Consider the following 17,119-nt stretch of genomic DNA (forward strand, 5'->3'; position numbering starts at 1 on the left):
ATATATAGAATAGAATAATTCTTTAAATATATACTGGTCGCTTCGTTGAACGTTTCGGTCTTCATTAAGGTCCGTATTGCTTGCGATGAGCACGTGATGGGAATCTGAAGGGTAAGACAATGTTTGAAATGCTTGAGCACGTGCAATTGCGAAGGACAAAGATGTTGTTGCTCAGGCACAAGCAATTGCGATGCTTGAGTACTTACCTCAGCATTAACGTGCAATTGCGCAGTTAATGCTCTGCATAACTTTCTTATTGACTCCAAGGTATTATCAATTTCATAGTTATATTAGCTTGTGGAATCATGTATCATGAGGAGTGTAGTTTTATCAAGTTTTGTTCTTTGATCCTAAGGCCTTCTCAAGAGTTCGAATTGAGGCAGCCTTTGGATTGGTTAATACATCATCTGAGCTACCACAATTCGGTTGTAGGAGCTTTGCAGAGCGTCAATGCCGTGTTTAGGGCATCCGTGGCATTACTTCAGAACCGGGCTGATGTGGTTTTTGATCCCAGATTGGTCAAGGTTAGTCAATTTTAGCTTTTGGGGTTTCTTCTGCTTCCTTTTTTTTTTTTTTCATTGTTGCTGATTTTTGTTTTGGTAAACAAATTTAGAATAATTATGGTAGGAAAGTATGTTTATTTGAGTGTTGATTTTGAAGCATAGTGCTTCTTAAATGTGTTTTTTGTTTTCAGGTTTTGTTATGCTGTTGTGGACGCTGTTTAATGACTCGATTTGTATATGTTGTTTTGTTTTCAGGAAGCGGATAAGGAGAAGCAGAAGAGGGAGTGTGAAAAAATGGGAGATGCCATGAAATCTTTGGAGAACAGAACCTTGGATTCGAAAGGGAGATCGATATCCTTGTTGCTTTGGATGAGATGAAGTCCATGATGGTAGATGCCTCAGTAGTTGTTACCAGGTGTCGAGGTCATCAACTTTGATGCTTTATGACTTGAATAATTGTGTAGTTTCATAGTGAATTTGTTTGTGTTTCACATGAGTTTCTGGCTTGTAGTTGAAATTTCTTATCTTCTATGGATTGTGAATTAATCAGGTTGAGTGAGACCTATTATATTTATACTTCTCTTTCTCACTGTTATTTACCTGTTTAAATGAGAAAAGTGGGTAAATCAATTGGTAGATCTGTTTTGAATGCCGCCGGTTGGCTTTGCAATGATTTTTTATTTTCAATGATCAATCCATATGGAATTGCAGAATTCTGGGAAGAAAAACTGCAGTAGAAAGAATAATCAACTTGGTGCTTTATATATGTATGTACATATCAGTGAAAAAGGTATAAACAGTTCAAAAGAAGGTAAACAGGTTACCTGGTAGGTTGGGTACAGGTACTACCCGCAACACCTTATGTGGATAATACTTGCTACACGTTCTGCTAATATGGAAAAGTTTTGTCACTGGGAGGGTATGGGTATTATTGATACTCACCCACATGAATTTCTTCTGTTTGTGGCTCTAAAGATGTTCCTGCAGCTTTTATCTAGTGCATGCGGGGAAGTAACATATCATGATGCATTTTATCAAGGTCAAAAGTTAAATGCTATGGACAATTGGTGATTGGAATACATTGTGTGTAAATGAAGATTGCTTGCTGCTTCTTTTTTGTCATTTTAAGCACAAAGTTATCTTGGTTTCCAGCTGCCTTTCACATTAAGTTTTTCCCACCGATCAAGTAGTGGTCCCTTGATCTATATTTTCTTATTACCTGCCAATTCGATTTTTTAGTCTTGTACAGAAATGTTGTGTTTTGGAGTATTCCTAACAAGTTTATTATACATAGATTTGCAGGTTGCATGTTGAGGAAATTGATAACTTAAGAAAGTTGCTCCAGGTTGAGACAAGTCTTAGGAAGGCTGCTGAAGAGGAAGCCAGTAATGTTTAGAGTCAACTGACTCAATGGTAGAGGTTAGAGGTGCATTTTATCACCAGTTTAATGATTCTGATATCATATCATTGAACCTATCTTTGAAATCTTGCGGATGTTACATAGAGAAATTCTTTTGATGTGGTAGGCAGCTGGAAATTCAGAGATCTTAAAGCTTCGTAAGATGCTGAAAGATGCGGCACATCAGAAGGAGAAACTTGAAGGAGAATAGCAACACTTCACTGTCAGTTGTTGCAACGAAGCCTTGATGCTGGTGAGGTATGCTATATGTAAATTTTAAAACTCTTGTTGGAAATCATCTATTTCCTTGTTCTAACTTTCATTGAAATTTTTTCTCTGCTGTAGGAATTGTAAATTTTTATGGATGAAATGAGGACTAAAAACACCAATAATTGACTTAAATATCTCCGGTTGGTATTTAAAAATGAAAATTATTACCTCTTCAAAAAGTAATGGTCCAACTCCCCTTTTCTTCCAATGGAGTTTTTAATTAGAGTATCATCCCCTGGTCAGAAATAAAGATTATAGTTATTAGTATCTTTATTTCTCGTTGGTGCTGGTGAGAAATGATAAATATATGGTCTTGTTCTGTGACTGGTGTGGTCTGGCTAAGATGCTTCAAGTCAAAACCTAGTATCATTTATCACTTTCTAACCATGAGGGATGCATGCCATCCGCAAGCACTCTAGCTCCAAATGGGGTGACATCTTTTAGAGAGACATGCCTTAGTGTAACTAGTGCAACAAGCCTTGCCCTGAATTTCTGCAGTGCTGACCAGGCAGGCTAAGGGATGTAATATCTTTGTAAGGAAGTTAGAAAGGTAATGAGGCCATATCTGTGGACAATCTGAATAGTGTTGCAATGGTTTAGGTATAAAAGGAAATTTTGGAATGAGGTCTAAATTAGTTTCCATTCGCCAAATTACTTGAATATGCAATTTCTTTAATCACAAATCCATTGTACTAGAACTTTATGTTTCCAAGAACTTTTTGAGACAGTCAACTCTCACAAAATTTGTAATGCTGGAGAATTTAACGTTTTGAAATGGAACCAACACTTTGCATATGAACCGGGACAATCCTTTCCTCTACCTTTTTGTATTATAATATTTATTTCATTGGGTATTAAATAGCCCCATTTCATGCAATTCCATGGTTTCCACAGTCCTAAAATGTGCATTAACACATATGCTCTTGCAGACAAGTAGACAACTTGATAGGAGTGGGCTTGGAAAAGTTGGTGACCTTGACTCCCTCATGACTCAAGTTAGGCATCTACAGCTCAAGGATTCAGGAAATGAGGTCATAGCCTCAATAGCAAAAATCTTCAAACAAGGTTGCAGTTGGCTCTAGTGCTCGCTTATTTTCACTTGATGCTATATTGTATAATATTCATTAACTTTTTCTCTTGCTTATCTTTTGTGTATCTATTACTAATGGTAAATAATATTTTTAGTGGGATTGCATAAGATCTTGTCATTACTTGAAGCTGAAGACAATGATGTGCAAATTCATGCCTTCTAAGTTGTAGAAAATCTTTGCTGCTGAAGGTGATTTCAATTCTCTACCTCGTTCATCTTCCTTGCCTTGCTACTGCCATATTACATGCTTATATTCTGAATTCTCAAAATCAATGCACCAGCATGTTACTGATATTACATGTGGCATAATGCGTAATCTCTTTTAAGAACATCTGTTCAGATGTAGAGACTACAGAGTAATTGCATATGTAGAAGTATGTGTTTTATGCTTGAAGTAGAATATCATTTAGTTTCAAAGGACCACTCAATACCAGAAGATCTGTGCGAGTTATCTGGGATAAAAGAAGATAAAAAACTAGCACAATTGATTTCTTAAGATCTTTTTCCTTTTCCAAATATGTTGTTAAACAGAGCGACTATTGAAGATGCTAGAGGGAATTTGGCTTCAAGTAATGATCAATTGGCCTGAGAATGATTCATGCTAATTGTTTTGGAATAAAAAGATTCATGAAGCAAACATCAATAGCTTGGCTATGTGAAAGTTAAAGATGTATGTTCTGTTTCGTGGTCCAACTAGCAGTTAGTACTCCTTGGTAACAAGGCAAGTATGGTTAGATGAAAAGATAGGTAAAGATTTATAAATTATTTTTTGTGGTGAAACTGAGTTCATCTGTTATCTATAGTAGCTTCTAATGCTGTGTATAAAAATTGGGTCCCTCTTCCCTTGTAATATATTTTGGGTCAGAATATTTTGCTGTTGAACCGGTTCTATATGTAGATTTCTTATTCGTTTATATGTTGAATAAAGCTCGATCTCCAGATCTGACACGATCACTTCATTGCATCACTATAATGTATAGCAAGCAATAATAACTGCTCCCCCATAATTTGCAGAAGCATATGAGGAGAAATTGTAGAAGCTGGCGTTCTCACATCTTTGTTGACTCAAAACCTCTGAGAAACTATACATAGAGTTGCGGCAGGTGCCATTGCAAATTTAGCAATGATGGTAAAAATATTGGTCCCTAGTTCATGATTCTTCGTAGATATTGCAAATATTGGCTGATAAAATCTGGTCTTTAATTTGGCTTTGAACTCTGAAACCAACCAGGAGCTGATAATGAATCAAGGGGTGATTAGTTTGTTATCTATCACAGTAGCCAATGGTGAAGATCCAGAAACCCTTCGAATGGTTGCTGGAGCCATTGCTAATCTTTGCGGAAACAGTAAACTTTCTAACCTCTTTGAAGTTCATTTCTTCGACTTTTTTTAATTCTAGATTACACCAAGTTGCAACTTGCAAGAAGTTCTAAATGAGTTCAAGTAAATCTTATGAAAGCTTACTCCTACTTAGAATTGCATGAGAATGTAGCGAACAGACTTTTAGCTGTTGAAGTTACAGTAGAGGCTGCACCAGAATTAGATTTGTTAATCATATTTCTATTGTGAGAAACTTTCTTCGCACTTGTGTCTATTGTCGTTTTGCTATATACTGTGTCTGGTTCACTAAAAACAGAGAACTATTTCTCTAGAGATAATAGAAGAGGGAGAAAAGAAGAGAAAGAGGGAACGGATAGTGAAGAAAAACTAGAGAGAAGCTGGGGTTTCATTTTAAACTTCTATGCTCCAGTCTGAAGAAAATTACATCATGACCTAATTATGAGGCCTGTCAAACATAATAAAATCCTTGCTAGTTCACTTACAAATACTTTCATGAATTTCTGTAAATCTCTTTGTCAAATGGTTCAAATCCGTAGTCAATTTCCTAATGATATTCTTAATCACATCAAATGCTAAAAGTAGGATCTACATCATTCTTCAGCAGGGTGTTTCTTTATCTACTTTCCAGATAAAGACTAATTTTATGTCGTATATTCTGCTGTCACTAACACCAATGAAATTGCATTGTTCAGATAAATTACAGAGCAAGCTAAGTGCAGAAGGTGGCATTAAGGCATTGCTAGGAATGGTCAGATGTGGGCATCCAGATGTTCTTGCACAAGTTGCCTGTGGGATTGCAAATTTCACAAAATTCGAGTCTAGGGCATCTACACAAGGTAAAAGCCTATTAAAAAGGTCTTCCTGTGGTTGTCTTCAAGACTTCAGTTGTATTCTGTGCTTATCGAATACTATTAAAGAATTATTGCATTGAAACATATACAGTTTAATCATCCTTTGGACTGAGCTAATCTGGTTATTTAATTATAGGGGGACCAAAAATGGAAGGTCTCTTCTGATTGGGGACAGTGCACTTTTATGATTGTACATAATGCTAATAATCCTCACCAATCAAGTGCCTCATTGAGTTAGCACTAGGCCACTTATCACGACATGGTAAGCTTTCCTTCCTCTTTTTTATTATCCCACCATGAACAAGCTAATTCTCTGTAGAAAGTTTGCTGAAAAATGTAGAGTTCACTATCTTTCAGGAACAAATGCAAAAAACATGATCAGTGGTGGTGCCTTGTGGGAGCTTGGTCGCATTCCCAAGACATAAGAAATCCTGCATATAGAACACTAACTTCTAGCCCCACCTTCCAGGGTGAACTAAGGCGGCTGCGGATAGATAATTGAAGAGTTGTGGAATAACGGAACTGATGTGAAGGTGTGGAAGATGCAAAGCAAGTATTAGCCTAGAGTAATTTCAAGCATGAGGTATGATTCTTGCAACACAAACAAAAATAAATGCTTGCAACTGGAATTCTACCGTCTTGTTCTTGAGGAAGTCACCATACTGTCCAGAACATTGATGAATGACGTATTTACAAGAGCTTTTACTTTGCTTTGTTGAAGCATATAGATGGTATCCCATGTGGTGGATGATATTCAGGAACCCCCTCAAGAGGAGCCTCAACCGCACTCCGCAGAAGGGGATGCTATCCCTGTGCAACCAGAGCAAGGGGATGCTCTCTCTGATCCATAAGAGAAAACAGATACTCTCTCTGTTTACCAAGAGCAAGGTGATACTTTCTCTGGGCTTTAGGGTTGTGCAGACTGCTCAAATTTTGACTACGCTTCCGGGTCACAAGGCTTCTGTTAATTGCACTCAATGGCTTCCAAGTAATAAGTTTTTCAAAGGTAAGATAGCTACTTATCGGGTTTGCATTCAAAGTTTACTGTTCAGAATCATTGTTCAAGCTAACAGCTTTACCTTCATCCTTTTAGCTGTGTATGACATTATTTGCTCTCTGGAGTTGCTGGGGGTGCCATTATTTTGTGGGAGTATTCTGTTCCTGAAGGAAAGGTAAAGCTCTTATTTGTTTTGTTTTTTGGTTTGGGGGTTTCTTTCGGAGTTTTGATAATGAGTATCTTTTATGTCGACCAAGATGGTACAAACCAACAAAATAACCATGTTCAAGATCTCATCCATAATAATTTAAAGACAATGGAAATCATGGAACTTTGATTCTGTAGCTGTCTTTTAAGTTTTAACTAATTATTTTTCTGTTTCAAAATGTATGAATGATTGCTAGCTACAGCATTTTCAATCACAGCCATGATGTCTGAAAATGAGGCTATCACGCATGGAATGGAGGTTCGTAATAATAAGGTCTGCTGAATATGCCTATATTATGTTGTGGTAATGATTTATGTAATGCGAATATTTTGTACATCATGTTGTGTTTCTGTCAGAGTCAGTCTAAGCTCTTTCATTGAAGAATTCGATCATTTTCTGCTATGGTCTGGGAGAATATTTGTGTTGGTTTTGTACATCTTTGTGTATCAGTGGCTGTGGATTTCATTGACAGTGATATTAGGATTGGAGGAAATTTAAGGCTTGAGAGTAATGGTGTCTGCTAATGAGCCAATCTTTTTGTGTACAAGGATGAATAGTTGTGTACAGTGTGATTCTTCTTTTTATTTCATAGAGCTAATATTATGATCATTTTACTTGGTTTTGTTTCAGGTGCAAAGAAAGATGCAAGTAGCTTCCATTTATTTCATAAAACATGTAATGCATATTCTACAGGTCAGCAGAAGCATAGCAGGATAGACAGAAAGCATGGCTCGAAGCACAGACTGTTCGTTGGCATAAGACCGGCAAGATCAAGGCTATAATAAGTGGAGTTCGTGTGAGAAGATCAGGGTTCTATGCTACATGTTATTGGGATCTGCTTCTTTAGATTTGAAACACCAATGGGTAAGTAGTGAGTAATTTACCAAACATAGAAACCACTGGAAGTGCTACATGTTATTGGGACTGCTTCTTTAGATTTGAAACACCAGTGGGTAAGTAGTGAGTAATTAACAAACATAGAAACCACTGAAAAGTGCTACATGTTATTGGGATCTGCCTCGACAAACACTGTTGTGGCGGCATCACCGCATCATTATACTACATGAGTTCGACTGATTTGTTTCAAACATATGACCTTCGTTCATATTCTATCCATGGGGTTGGAAGCAATATAAAAACAACTGAGCATTATATATAGATTAGCATTGATCATCAACAGTGCAAACATAAGGATATACGAGAACTCAGCGAAAAGTGTACCACAGTTCAAAGGTTTTAGGACCTCCTAAAAACGTTTTGACTTTGAAGGTTTTAGGAAAGTTCGTCTTTTCCTTTATTATTTTCCTTTGATTGGTAGGAGGTTCTCTCTGTTAGGAGTGACATGAAGATGTGGCCTTTCAAGGTTCGTGGTGTGAGGGACAAACCCGTAATTTTGGTCAACTACAATAATGTGAAGAAGAAGTTTGCTGCTGAGGAAATATCTTCAGTGATTCTCGTTAAAATGCGCAGAGGCCTACATCGGATCAACAGCAAAAGATGTTGTTATAACTGTGCCGGCATACTTCAATGACTTTCCGCGACAGGCTATAAAAGATGCTGGTTTGATTGCCGGTCTGAATGTCATACGTATTATCAATGAGCCAACGGCAGCTGCCATTGCCTATGGTCTTAACCAAAAAGGCACAATTGTTCGTGGAAAAAATGTTCTTATATTTGATCTTGGTGGTGGTACTTTTGATGTTTCTCTCCTCAAGATTGAAGAAGGAATTTTTGAGGTGAAAGCTACTGCAGGAGATACTCATCTTGGGGGTGAAGATTTTGACAACAGAATGGTGACCTATTTCATACAAGAGTTTAAGAGGAAGCACGGAAAGGACATCAGTAACAATCCTAACTATCATTGAAATTGATTCTTTATGTGAAGGTATTGACTTTTACTCCAAAATAACCTGGGCAAAATTTGATGAGCTCAACATGGATATTTTTACAAAATGCATGGAACCGGTCGAAAAGTGTTTGAGAGATGCTAAAATGGACAAGAGCATCGTTCATGATGTTGTACTTGTTGGTGGATCTACATCTACTAGAATTCCCAAAGTACAACAATTGTTGGAGGATTTTTTCAATGGTAAGGAGCTTTGCAAAAGCATCAATCCTGATGAGGCAGTTGCATATGGTGCAGCTGTACAAGCTGCAATTATGAGCGGTGAAGGTAATATTGAGAAGGTTCAGGATTTACTGCTATTGGATGTCACTCCACTTTCTCTTGGTATAAGAAATTTTACGGGAGTTATGGATGTTTTTATCCCAAGTAACATTGCCATCCCCGCCAAGAAAGAAAGATTTTACACAACTTCTTTTAGTGGACAAACATGTATGACGATTGCTGTCATGCTGTGTACGAGGGTGAAAGACGAACACCCAGAGATAACACATTGTTGGGTACATTTGAGTTCTCAGGCATCCGTCCTGTATTAAAGGGAGTGCTGGATATCAGCATTTGTTTTGAGATTGATAATAATGGAATTTTGGTTGTCTCTGCTGAGGAAAAGCTAATGGGAAATAAGAGCAAGATCATAATCACGACAAACTACAGAGACAGGTTATCTAAGAAGGAAATCGAAAGGATGGTCAAGGAGTGTAGAGAAGTACAGTTTAGAGGACAATGTGTATAAGAAGAAAATGGAGGCTAAGACTGTTGGAAAACTATGCACATGACCAGAGGCGAAGAATTTATAATCACTCAAATATTGAACCAGAAGTCATGAAGAAAATTGCGGATGAGGTTGGAAAAGTAATTCACTGGCTTGAGAATGATAACCAACCTTGGACTCTTGAAGAAATTGAGAATAAGATGAAAAAGCTACAAAACGTCTGCAATCCTATATTTGGCGAAGATGTATCAGGGAGTTGATACCTTGTATTCACTTACTTGATGCCAAGGATTTAGAGATTATGAGTTCTCCTCTTAGTCACTTACTTTTCGTTGCTGTGTTTTGTTCTTGTAAACCCTTGTCACGTGTTCAAAGCTAGTTCTTTGATTTATATATACCTCCAAACTATTTTAAGTGTAGGTTTGTTGTTGCCTAGCCCCAAGTGAGCATACTGTGTTCATATTTCTAGTCATCTGACTATTTTTGTTGTGCAGGAGGAAAAACTAAATCACAGCTCACTCATCTTTACTAACTAGGTGGCCGAAGCAGAAGATATGTTGACAAAATTCCCGTTGGTGGTTAAACTAAAATGATATATAACGACCTCTCTGAAATTATACATTGCAAGGAGAGTTGGAAGGCTCATTAGTAATAGATAATCCATGACTTGGATTGGTCAATGGGAATTGAAACATTCATAATGAAAATTTTGCACTGTTTTTCTCTTTGCCTCCTTCCATACATAGTTGTTAATTAGAAGAAGAACCTGTGCGATGCTGCGGGGTAAGAAGTTGTAGTACTTTTTGTTATTTTTTAAGAACTTGTGACTGTTTTCATATGAAAGGAGGCGAAAGGCTGAAAAATACCCATTATACATATCCAAGCTCTCCCCTGTCCAGCTCTCCTTCAAAGAGAAAAAAGGCAAAATCTATTCGTTTCAGTATGTACATGGAGGACTTTCTGAATTGGAAGGATGTTACTCCCCACCTGTAAATCTGGAAGAATGAATCAGAATAAATTGGACATAAAAAAAATTCATAAGATTGAATGCAAAATCAAACAGACCATGCAACGTATCTGATGCCATAGATAACCACATAAAATTCGAATGTTCAACAGCCGGTTCATTTACATGGTATTCATTTAACAACATCAGAGCTCCACAATAACAAACTGAAAACGGTATCAAAAATAAACTTTGTTAACTTCCCCATGAAAACTAAAGAATTGCTGCTATCGAAACAAAAATATGCCGAAGAAATGAACAGAATTTAAAAAACCATATCAGAATTGGAATTGCTGTTCGTTTGCAGACATAAGATGCTAACTCAAATCAGATCAATTAAAATTCAGTACACTATAATTTTCTTATCTAAAAATATGTATTCCAATGTCTTGGAAAGAATTTGATATTTATAGTAGAACTGAAGTAAGTTTATTTAGTTGTGTAAAGTAATCCAATGCAATCAGGGGGTGGCAGACTATAGTCATTGCCAATTAGAAATGCACCAAATTCACATTCATTTGTTGTCATTGATTTATGTATTTACATTACTTAATCATGACTGCATTTATTTGAATTTTGTGCTAAAATTTCAACTTGCAATGCAAAAATCATCACATTAACCAACAAATATGTATGAAAGCGACGGTGAAACAAACCATAAGAAAAAAATCTAACTAACCGATAACTTTTTCAAGAGAAAAGACCAAAATAGCTGGTTGGCAGGACATAGAATCCGGCAATAAGAGGAAGATGCCCAAGTTCATATTTTCTATATGCTAATATCTAATACTGGAGTATACGAACATTTAATGCTTTAAAACTATTTTGATCCTTCATGTGATCAGAAATTCAGAATACATAGTACTATATATTATGCCTACAGTTCATATGGGTTTCTAAATTCAGAATGCATGTATGTAAATGTAATAGAAACCTTGGCCCAACATCCCCCAGGAATAATATCACTCCTTGATTTTGTTTGGTTGGCAGGGAAAGTATTTCCAGAAAAATACAATCAGTTAGGGTTCAACTTTAATGAAAATCTGCTAACTCCATTGCAACAGAGAAGGTAAGAAATTCATTGCTAACTCTCCCAGTGATCTTTAGGCTGTCAAGCACTCAGTCTTGCATGGCTTGCAGAGACTATGTAGATCATGAAGCCCTATCTCAAAATTAAACCTCCAAACATCCAAAACGGATAAAACCCAGATGCAAGTAATGACCATTTGACTCAAAAACAGACAATCCCACAATTTATCTTAATTATTACTTGTAACTTAAATGAAATTCTTAGGAACAACTCACTTTATGGTTCAATGACATGACCTAAAAACTTTGACAAACAGATTTCACCATTTTCCTAGAGTCGTAGTGCCTTGAGATCTCTTTCCCAAGTCTCTCTTCACCTCCCTATTATTTCAAACCTCTATAATTTCTCCAGAACTACCCAAAACCATAACACTATCTTTTTGTCCTCGCTAAACACCTCTTTCCTTTACTTAAGTTTTTACCATCTAAGGCTTATCACAATTATAGGGCAGTAACCCACCTTGTGCTGTCCTGCATCATGCTTGTTATCTCAAAAGGCACAGAAAACTCACCATTATTACTCTCATACATTGCAACCTAGTGCTGTTCCTAGATAGACATAAACCATCCATAACATTGTTCTACAAACCAGTACAACCTTTAAGGAGAAACCCAGAATATGATTGCAACCTCCCCCTCTTGCTTTCGAAAATGTACAGTAAGAGTAAACTCCAATACACTCAAAATCTTATAAGATCTGAAAACAGAAAATAAATAACAGCTTCAAAACAGCATATATCATGAACTTTTCAGTCCCTTCTATCGGATTAACAAACACTGGGAGCCTCAACAGCATCATCATGAAAAAAACAAACACAGGGAGGCCTATTCTGTTTGATAAAGTTTGCCATGACTTTAACGAATATGAACATGAAGAAGGAAAATGCATTTAACATGAAGTGGAGCAGCTAACACTAAAAAAAGGCTTCATCAATCTATTTACCCTAAACAAAACCCATAAGAACAACCAAAATCCAACAAAACCCATCATCCAAATTCATAATAAAAACTGAGGACGAAGAACAGAAATTTGAAGAAGAATAAATCCGAGCATAAAAGAAATTACCTGCAAATTAGTTTCACCGGAGGAGCTGAAGTTGCCAAGCGTCCTCAGAACTTGTGCATGATGGAAAAAGAAAACAGAGTTTGCGAATAACCTTGAAACCATATTGTTAAGGACTGTCAACATTCATTGAAATTATGTTGACCTTCAATTCCACTTTCTGCTTTAATCCTCGGCTAGTAGCTGCAACACCTCACACCATATGGAAGCACCAGTTGTGATTGAGCCAAGCTATACCTATCAACAACTCATTTAAATAAGCCTCAAACCTGATTCACAATGGTTACTAGTTCTGCAGGTGCATAACTATTGACTGTGTTTTTTGAAAACTCAGAATTGGTAACAAATAGTAGTAATAGAAATGGGTTTAATTTGAGGAAGAAGCTAAGCAGCAATGTTTGCATTGATACTGATTTGGGTTTGATATAAACTACTAATTCACCAATCCATGTTCTTCTTTCCAGAGAAGAATACACACATGCAGAATTTAAATAATGATATTGCACAAACACGTCATTTAAGTTTCAATTTCTGACCTAAAATTACAGAAAACTGATCACCAAGCTTTATGGACCAAAAGCAAGCAATCCAAAACAAACCCAACACCAAAAACCCCAGCCATCGCAAGCTGCATTTGAACACAAAGAAAATGCAGAAAAGTCAACGAAACCTTCAAATTAATAACACAAAAGTGAGAACATCTTATTAAAATTTGCAAAAATTTCCTGTGCAATAAAAAAGAAACAAATCTGATTCAGATCGAAAAACTAAAACGAACCATATCCATATCCATATCCAAAAACAACAGAAAAAGGCTCAATTTATTACATACTGAAAAGCTGAAAACAGGTGTAAAAAAAACCTTAAAAAATTTATGCATACTCAATTTATTGCATACTTATTTTAAGGTATAAAAAAAACCCCCTTAAAATAAAAACACTAACAGAATCTGCTAGAGGGTTAATACAAAGGTAAGGTAAGGAAATCAAAGTTAATTAGGTATATGCATATCCAAAATTCAATTCAGCATTTGATAATTGATAGAGAGAGTGAATGTCCTGTTTCTCATTTTTTCTTTTACTGTTCTTTACAGTGGAAATCAACTTAGATGGTTGATTCCGATAAGCAAATGATCCTTTCCAAATCCATTCGAAAATCATAGCAGCAATCTGTGGCCTGATGGGAGTAAAATGCCATGGCAATGAGCCATATAGTAACGAAGTCACATTCATAAAAACACATAACACACCAGGCCAATCAAAAGTAACAATTATTTATCACCAATAGCATTGAAAAGAGTATTTGTAATATATAAACCACACAAAGCAAATTTAATAGACACAGGCAATCAAACGCAATATAATTCTGTAACATGGTCCAGAAACCTCAACTACTCCCGACTGCTCAATCACCTGAATATAATTCGGCATAAAAAATTATTAATTGCAATTCACCACATTGATAAATCAGCTGCAAAGACCTCACATTCCATTCACAACTCAAACTCATAAATCAATTGAGCCACACAATTCGTAATGCAGAAGTTGAGAATCACTTACCACACTTACCACAATTTGTAATTAAAAGACCACACGAAGATCATGTATTTATTCAAGCATCAAATTAAAAAGACCACACGAATACTACAACACTATAGTTGACACAACATCTATGTTCAGGACTCCCAACATTACATTACAACATTAAATTAAGTTACAAAATATGCGAAAACAAAAACTAAGAACGATTAAACAGACACCACAACAAAATAAACAAAAACACAAACGAAGAACGATGAAAACAAACAACACCAAGGGATCGGGATCCTAAACAGCCACCCCACCATCCCAGCCGCTCAGCCGCATCACAAGCCTAACCATCTTGGCATCTCATCGACTATAATGAGACTCATCAAAGCATTTCTCCTTTCCCGTGTTCTTGTGGTTCCTAGGCTTATTAGGAGCCTCAGACCATGATTTTTCGCCTTTCATGGGTTCCCTTCCCAAACGACCCGAACTCACCCGTCATCTACCCCAGTGGCTTTCCCCGTGTTGAGAACCCGTATTGTAATCCTCATCCCGGACATCAATTTCGGCAAGAACACGGGGAAAACAACAATGGCCCCTTTCATTCCCAACGCATATGGAGATAATCCGCCATATGTTCCAAATCAGAACTATAATATTGACCTAAACAACCCGAACCCACCCGTCATCTACCCCAGTGGCTTTTCCTGTGTAATTGAGAATGCATCCCTAGCATCAATTTCGGCAAGAACACGGGAAAGCAGAAATGCTCAAACTGAGACGGCCGAAATTGATGCCTGGATGAGGATTATAATACGGGTTCTCAATTACACGGAGAAAGCCACTCACTGTGGGTTCGGATCGTTTGGGTCAATAATGTAGTTCTAATTGGAATATATGGCAGATTATCTCCATATGGGTTGGGAATGAAAGGGGGCAACAGGATGAGGAAAGAAAAGGAGAATATGCAAGAATGCAAGCAGAAAGATATAAGACGGAAGTGAGTGAGTGTGTCGAGTGCCTTCATTTTGGGTTTTATAGGAAGAAGGGTAAAGTTGAAACAAACCCCAAGAAAAAAGATAAATTTGTATGCAAATCGGAATCGGGCCAGGCCGAGTCAAGCCTAACATATACCCATATGGCATTCGGCCCAGTCAGCCTAGGATATGAATCACTAAGAAATTGACCCGGGTCGAATGCAATACAAAAATATCAATTGGCCTGTAAATTAAATTTATAAAAAATACCTGGAGGCGCCGGAGGATGTGAAGGAAGGAGGACATCCATCTTCCTTAGCTTCAGTTGATCTCTGTTATACATTCCATCTAAATTCGGGTCTCAGCAAAACCTTAAGGTATTTGTGGCTATATAAGGATCCAGAGACCCTAAGGCCTTAAGGATCTAACAGATAAAAATACAGAATGAGATCTGCTGTTCTTCTCTCCTCCAGTGAACCCAATAAGTATCGAGATAAGCAAGTGAACAATCTGCTATGGCTATGGTTGTGACTATGTATAAAGATTGGCATATTTTTGGGCGTGAAACTAAATCCCCAACAACTAAATCGGGATCTGAAGCTGAGCTGAGGTGAGAGGAGGAGGTTTTTAGGGTTCAGAGAGAGAGAGAGAGGAGAGAGGAGAGAGGAGCGGGTTTGGACTATCAACTTTACCCAATATAGCAGCCTTTCACACCTTTCACTTGTCCACCAAGTATGGTATATATCGCAAAATACCAAGCTGACGTGTCATGTTTTTTTTTTTTAATATTTATTATCTTCACGGGGCCCAAATATATGGCAAAACAAAAACAAGGGGTCACTTTGGAGTTTCGACGGCGTAGCTAACCAAATGTTTTGCTCAACATTTTGTGCCTGGATTAAATGGTGGAGTCAGATATCAGTGTACTCAGCATTTAAATTCATCATGAATATATGTCATGAAATGCCAAATTAAAATTACGCAATATATAATTGACTGTACAAATGAGCTACATACATATTCACATATATATATTCATCTTCTATCTTCAATTTCAACTTTCTACAAAATAATTTAATTTGCAAAAAAGAACATAATAAGTGAAAAGTTGGAACTAGCATTGGAGCAGGGATATACTCATATAGAAATGAAATCGGATGCACAAGCTATTGGTTCATGCGATCTAAGAGCTAGAAAATAACCTGATGGGCACCTTTCGCTCCCATAGTTCTGAAAGAATGTAGTGGCACTAACGCACTGCACATGCACTAGCAAATCACGCAAAGTAGCATCGAGAAGTCTGTACTTGGTTTGAGGATTATCCTCCTTGATTGAATGCCTGTAAGCAGGCTGATTTAGAGACTATGTCTTGTAATGTAAGGATGGTTGTTCCATTCCTATATACTATATTGATCTTTTTCAATAAAGTTTCATTCTCAAAAAAGTAAAAAATAAAATAAAAAATTACACTAAATTTGACAAGAACTGGTAATCCTGTAAACATTAATTGTGTACTTCCTACTGCCAAAATTGTCGTCTTTGATCAGTTTGTCCTTATCACTTATTAGCATCGGCTCCTTGAACAAATTATTAAACATAAATTTTATAATTTTTCCGTATTTTACACATATTTTAAAATAAAAATGAATCTTTTAGATATTAATTAATTTAGGAATTAATTAAAAGTAATTTGCAGTCTTTTTCAATAAACTATTATACGGACTATTCGAATAACATCCTTGCGTATTTTTCTCATCAGAGTACGAAAAGATAGTAAAATGAAGGCTTGGCTCTAGAGGTGGTAACAATATTAGCAGGCTTGATTTTATGGGGCTCTCTAAGGTTGTGTTGCTTTCAAAAGTGGGTAAAGATTTAGCTTTTATTTTATTTTATTTTTTTGAGAATAGGGTAAAGATTTAGCTTGAGTGAAAAGAGAATGCTTAGACTCAGAAGGGCTCCCCTTGTTGATTGTACGTGATATTGAGTGTTCAGAAACAAGAATACTGCTTTAGGAATTAAAGATCGACTTATCCTTCCGGAGGAGTACTGAGCAAGTGCTTGCAACCGATCTTGATGAAAAAGCCACCCTGCTTCTCGATTACTATAGGCTTGGAATTAATACTTTTGGTCTGTAGTTTGATTCAGTATTAGTTGTTTGTATGCCTTCGTGTTCTTTATTATTTA

General features: G+C 36.7%; 1 long non-coding RNA gene and 1 pseudogene across 2 annotated transcripts; one reads left to right on the forward strand and one right to left on the reverse strand.

Moving 5' to 3' along the window:
* Positions 1-9,700, forward strand: LOC112180184 (annotated as a pseudogene).
* Positions 9,701-9,923: 223 nt separating this feature from the next.
* Positions 9,924-15,635, reverse strand: LOC112181001. 2 transcript variants are annotated; one of them, XR_002928591.2, is made up of 4 exons: positions 15,206-15,635; positions 12,969-13,060; positions 12,436-12,669; positions 9,924-10,269 (listed from the first exon to the last, which is right to left on the reverse strand). It is a non-coding gene; the product is annotated as an uncharacterized LOC112181001 (long non-coding RNA). The 2 variants fall into 2 exon arrangements; XR_005803399.1 differs by lacking the exon at positions 15,206-15,635 and adding an exon at positions 14,276-15,164.
* Positions 15,636-17,119: the final 1,484 nt, after the last annotated feature.

Source organism: Rosa chinensis, chromosome 7 (assembly GCF_002994745.2).
Source record: "Rosa chinensis cultivar Old Blush chromosome 7, RchiOBHm-V2, whole genome shotgun sequence".
NCBI classification, from domain to species: domain Eukaryota; kingdom Viridiplantae; phylum Streptophyta; class Magnoliopsida; order Rosales; family Rosaceae; genus Rosa; species Rosa chinensis.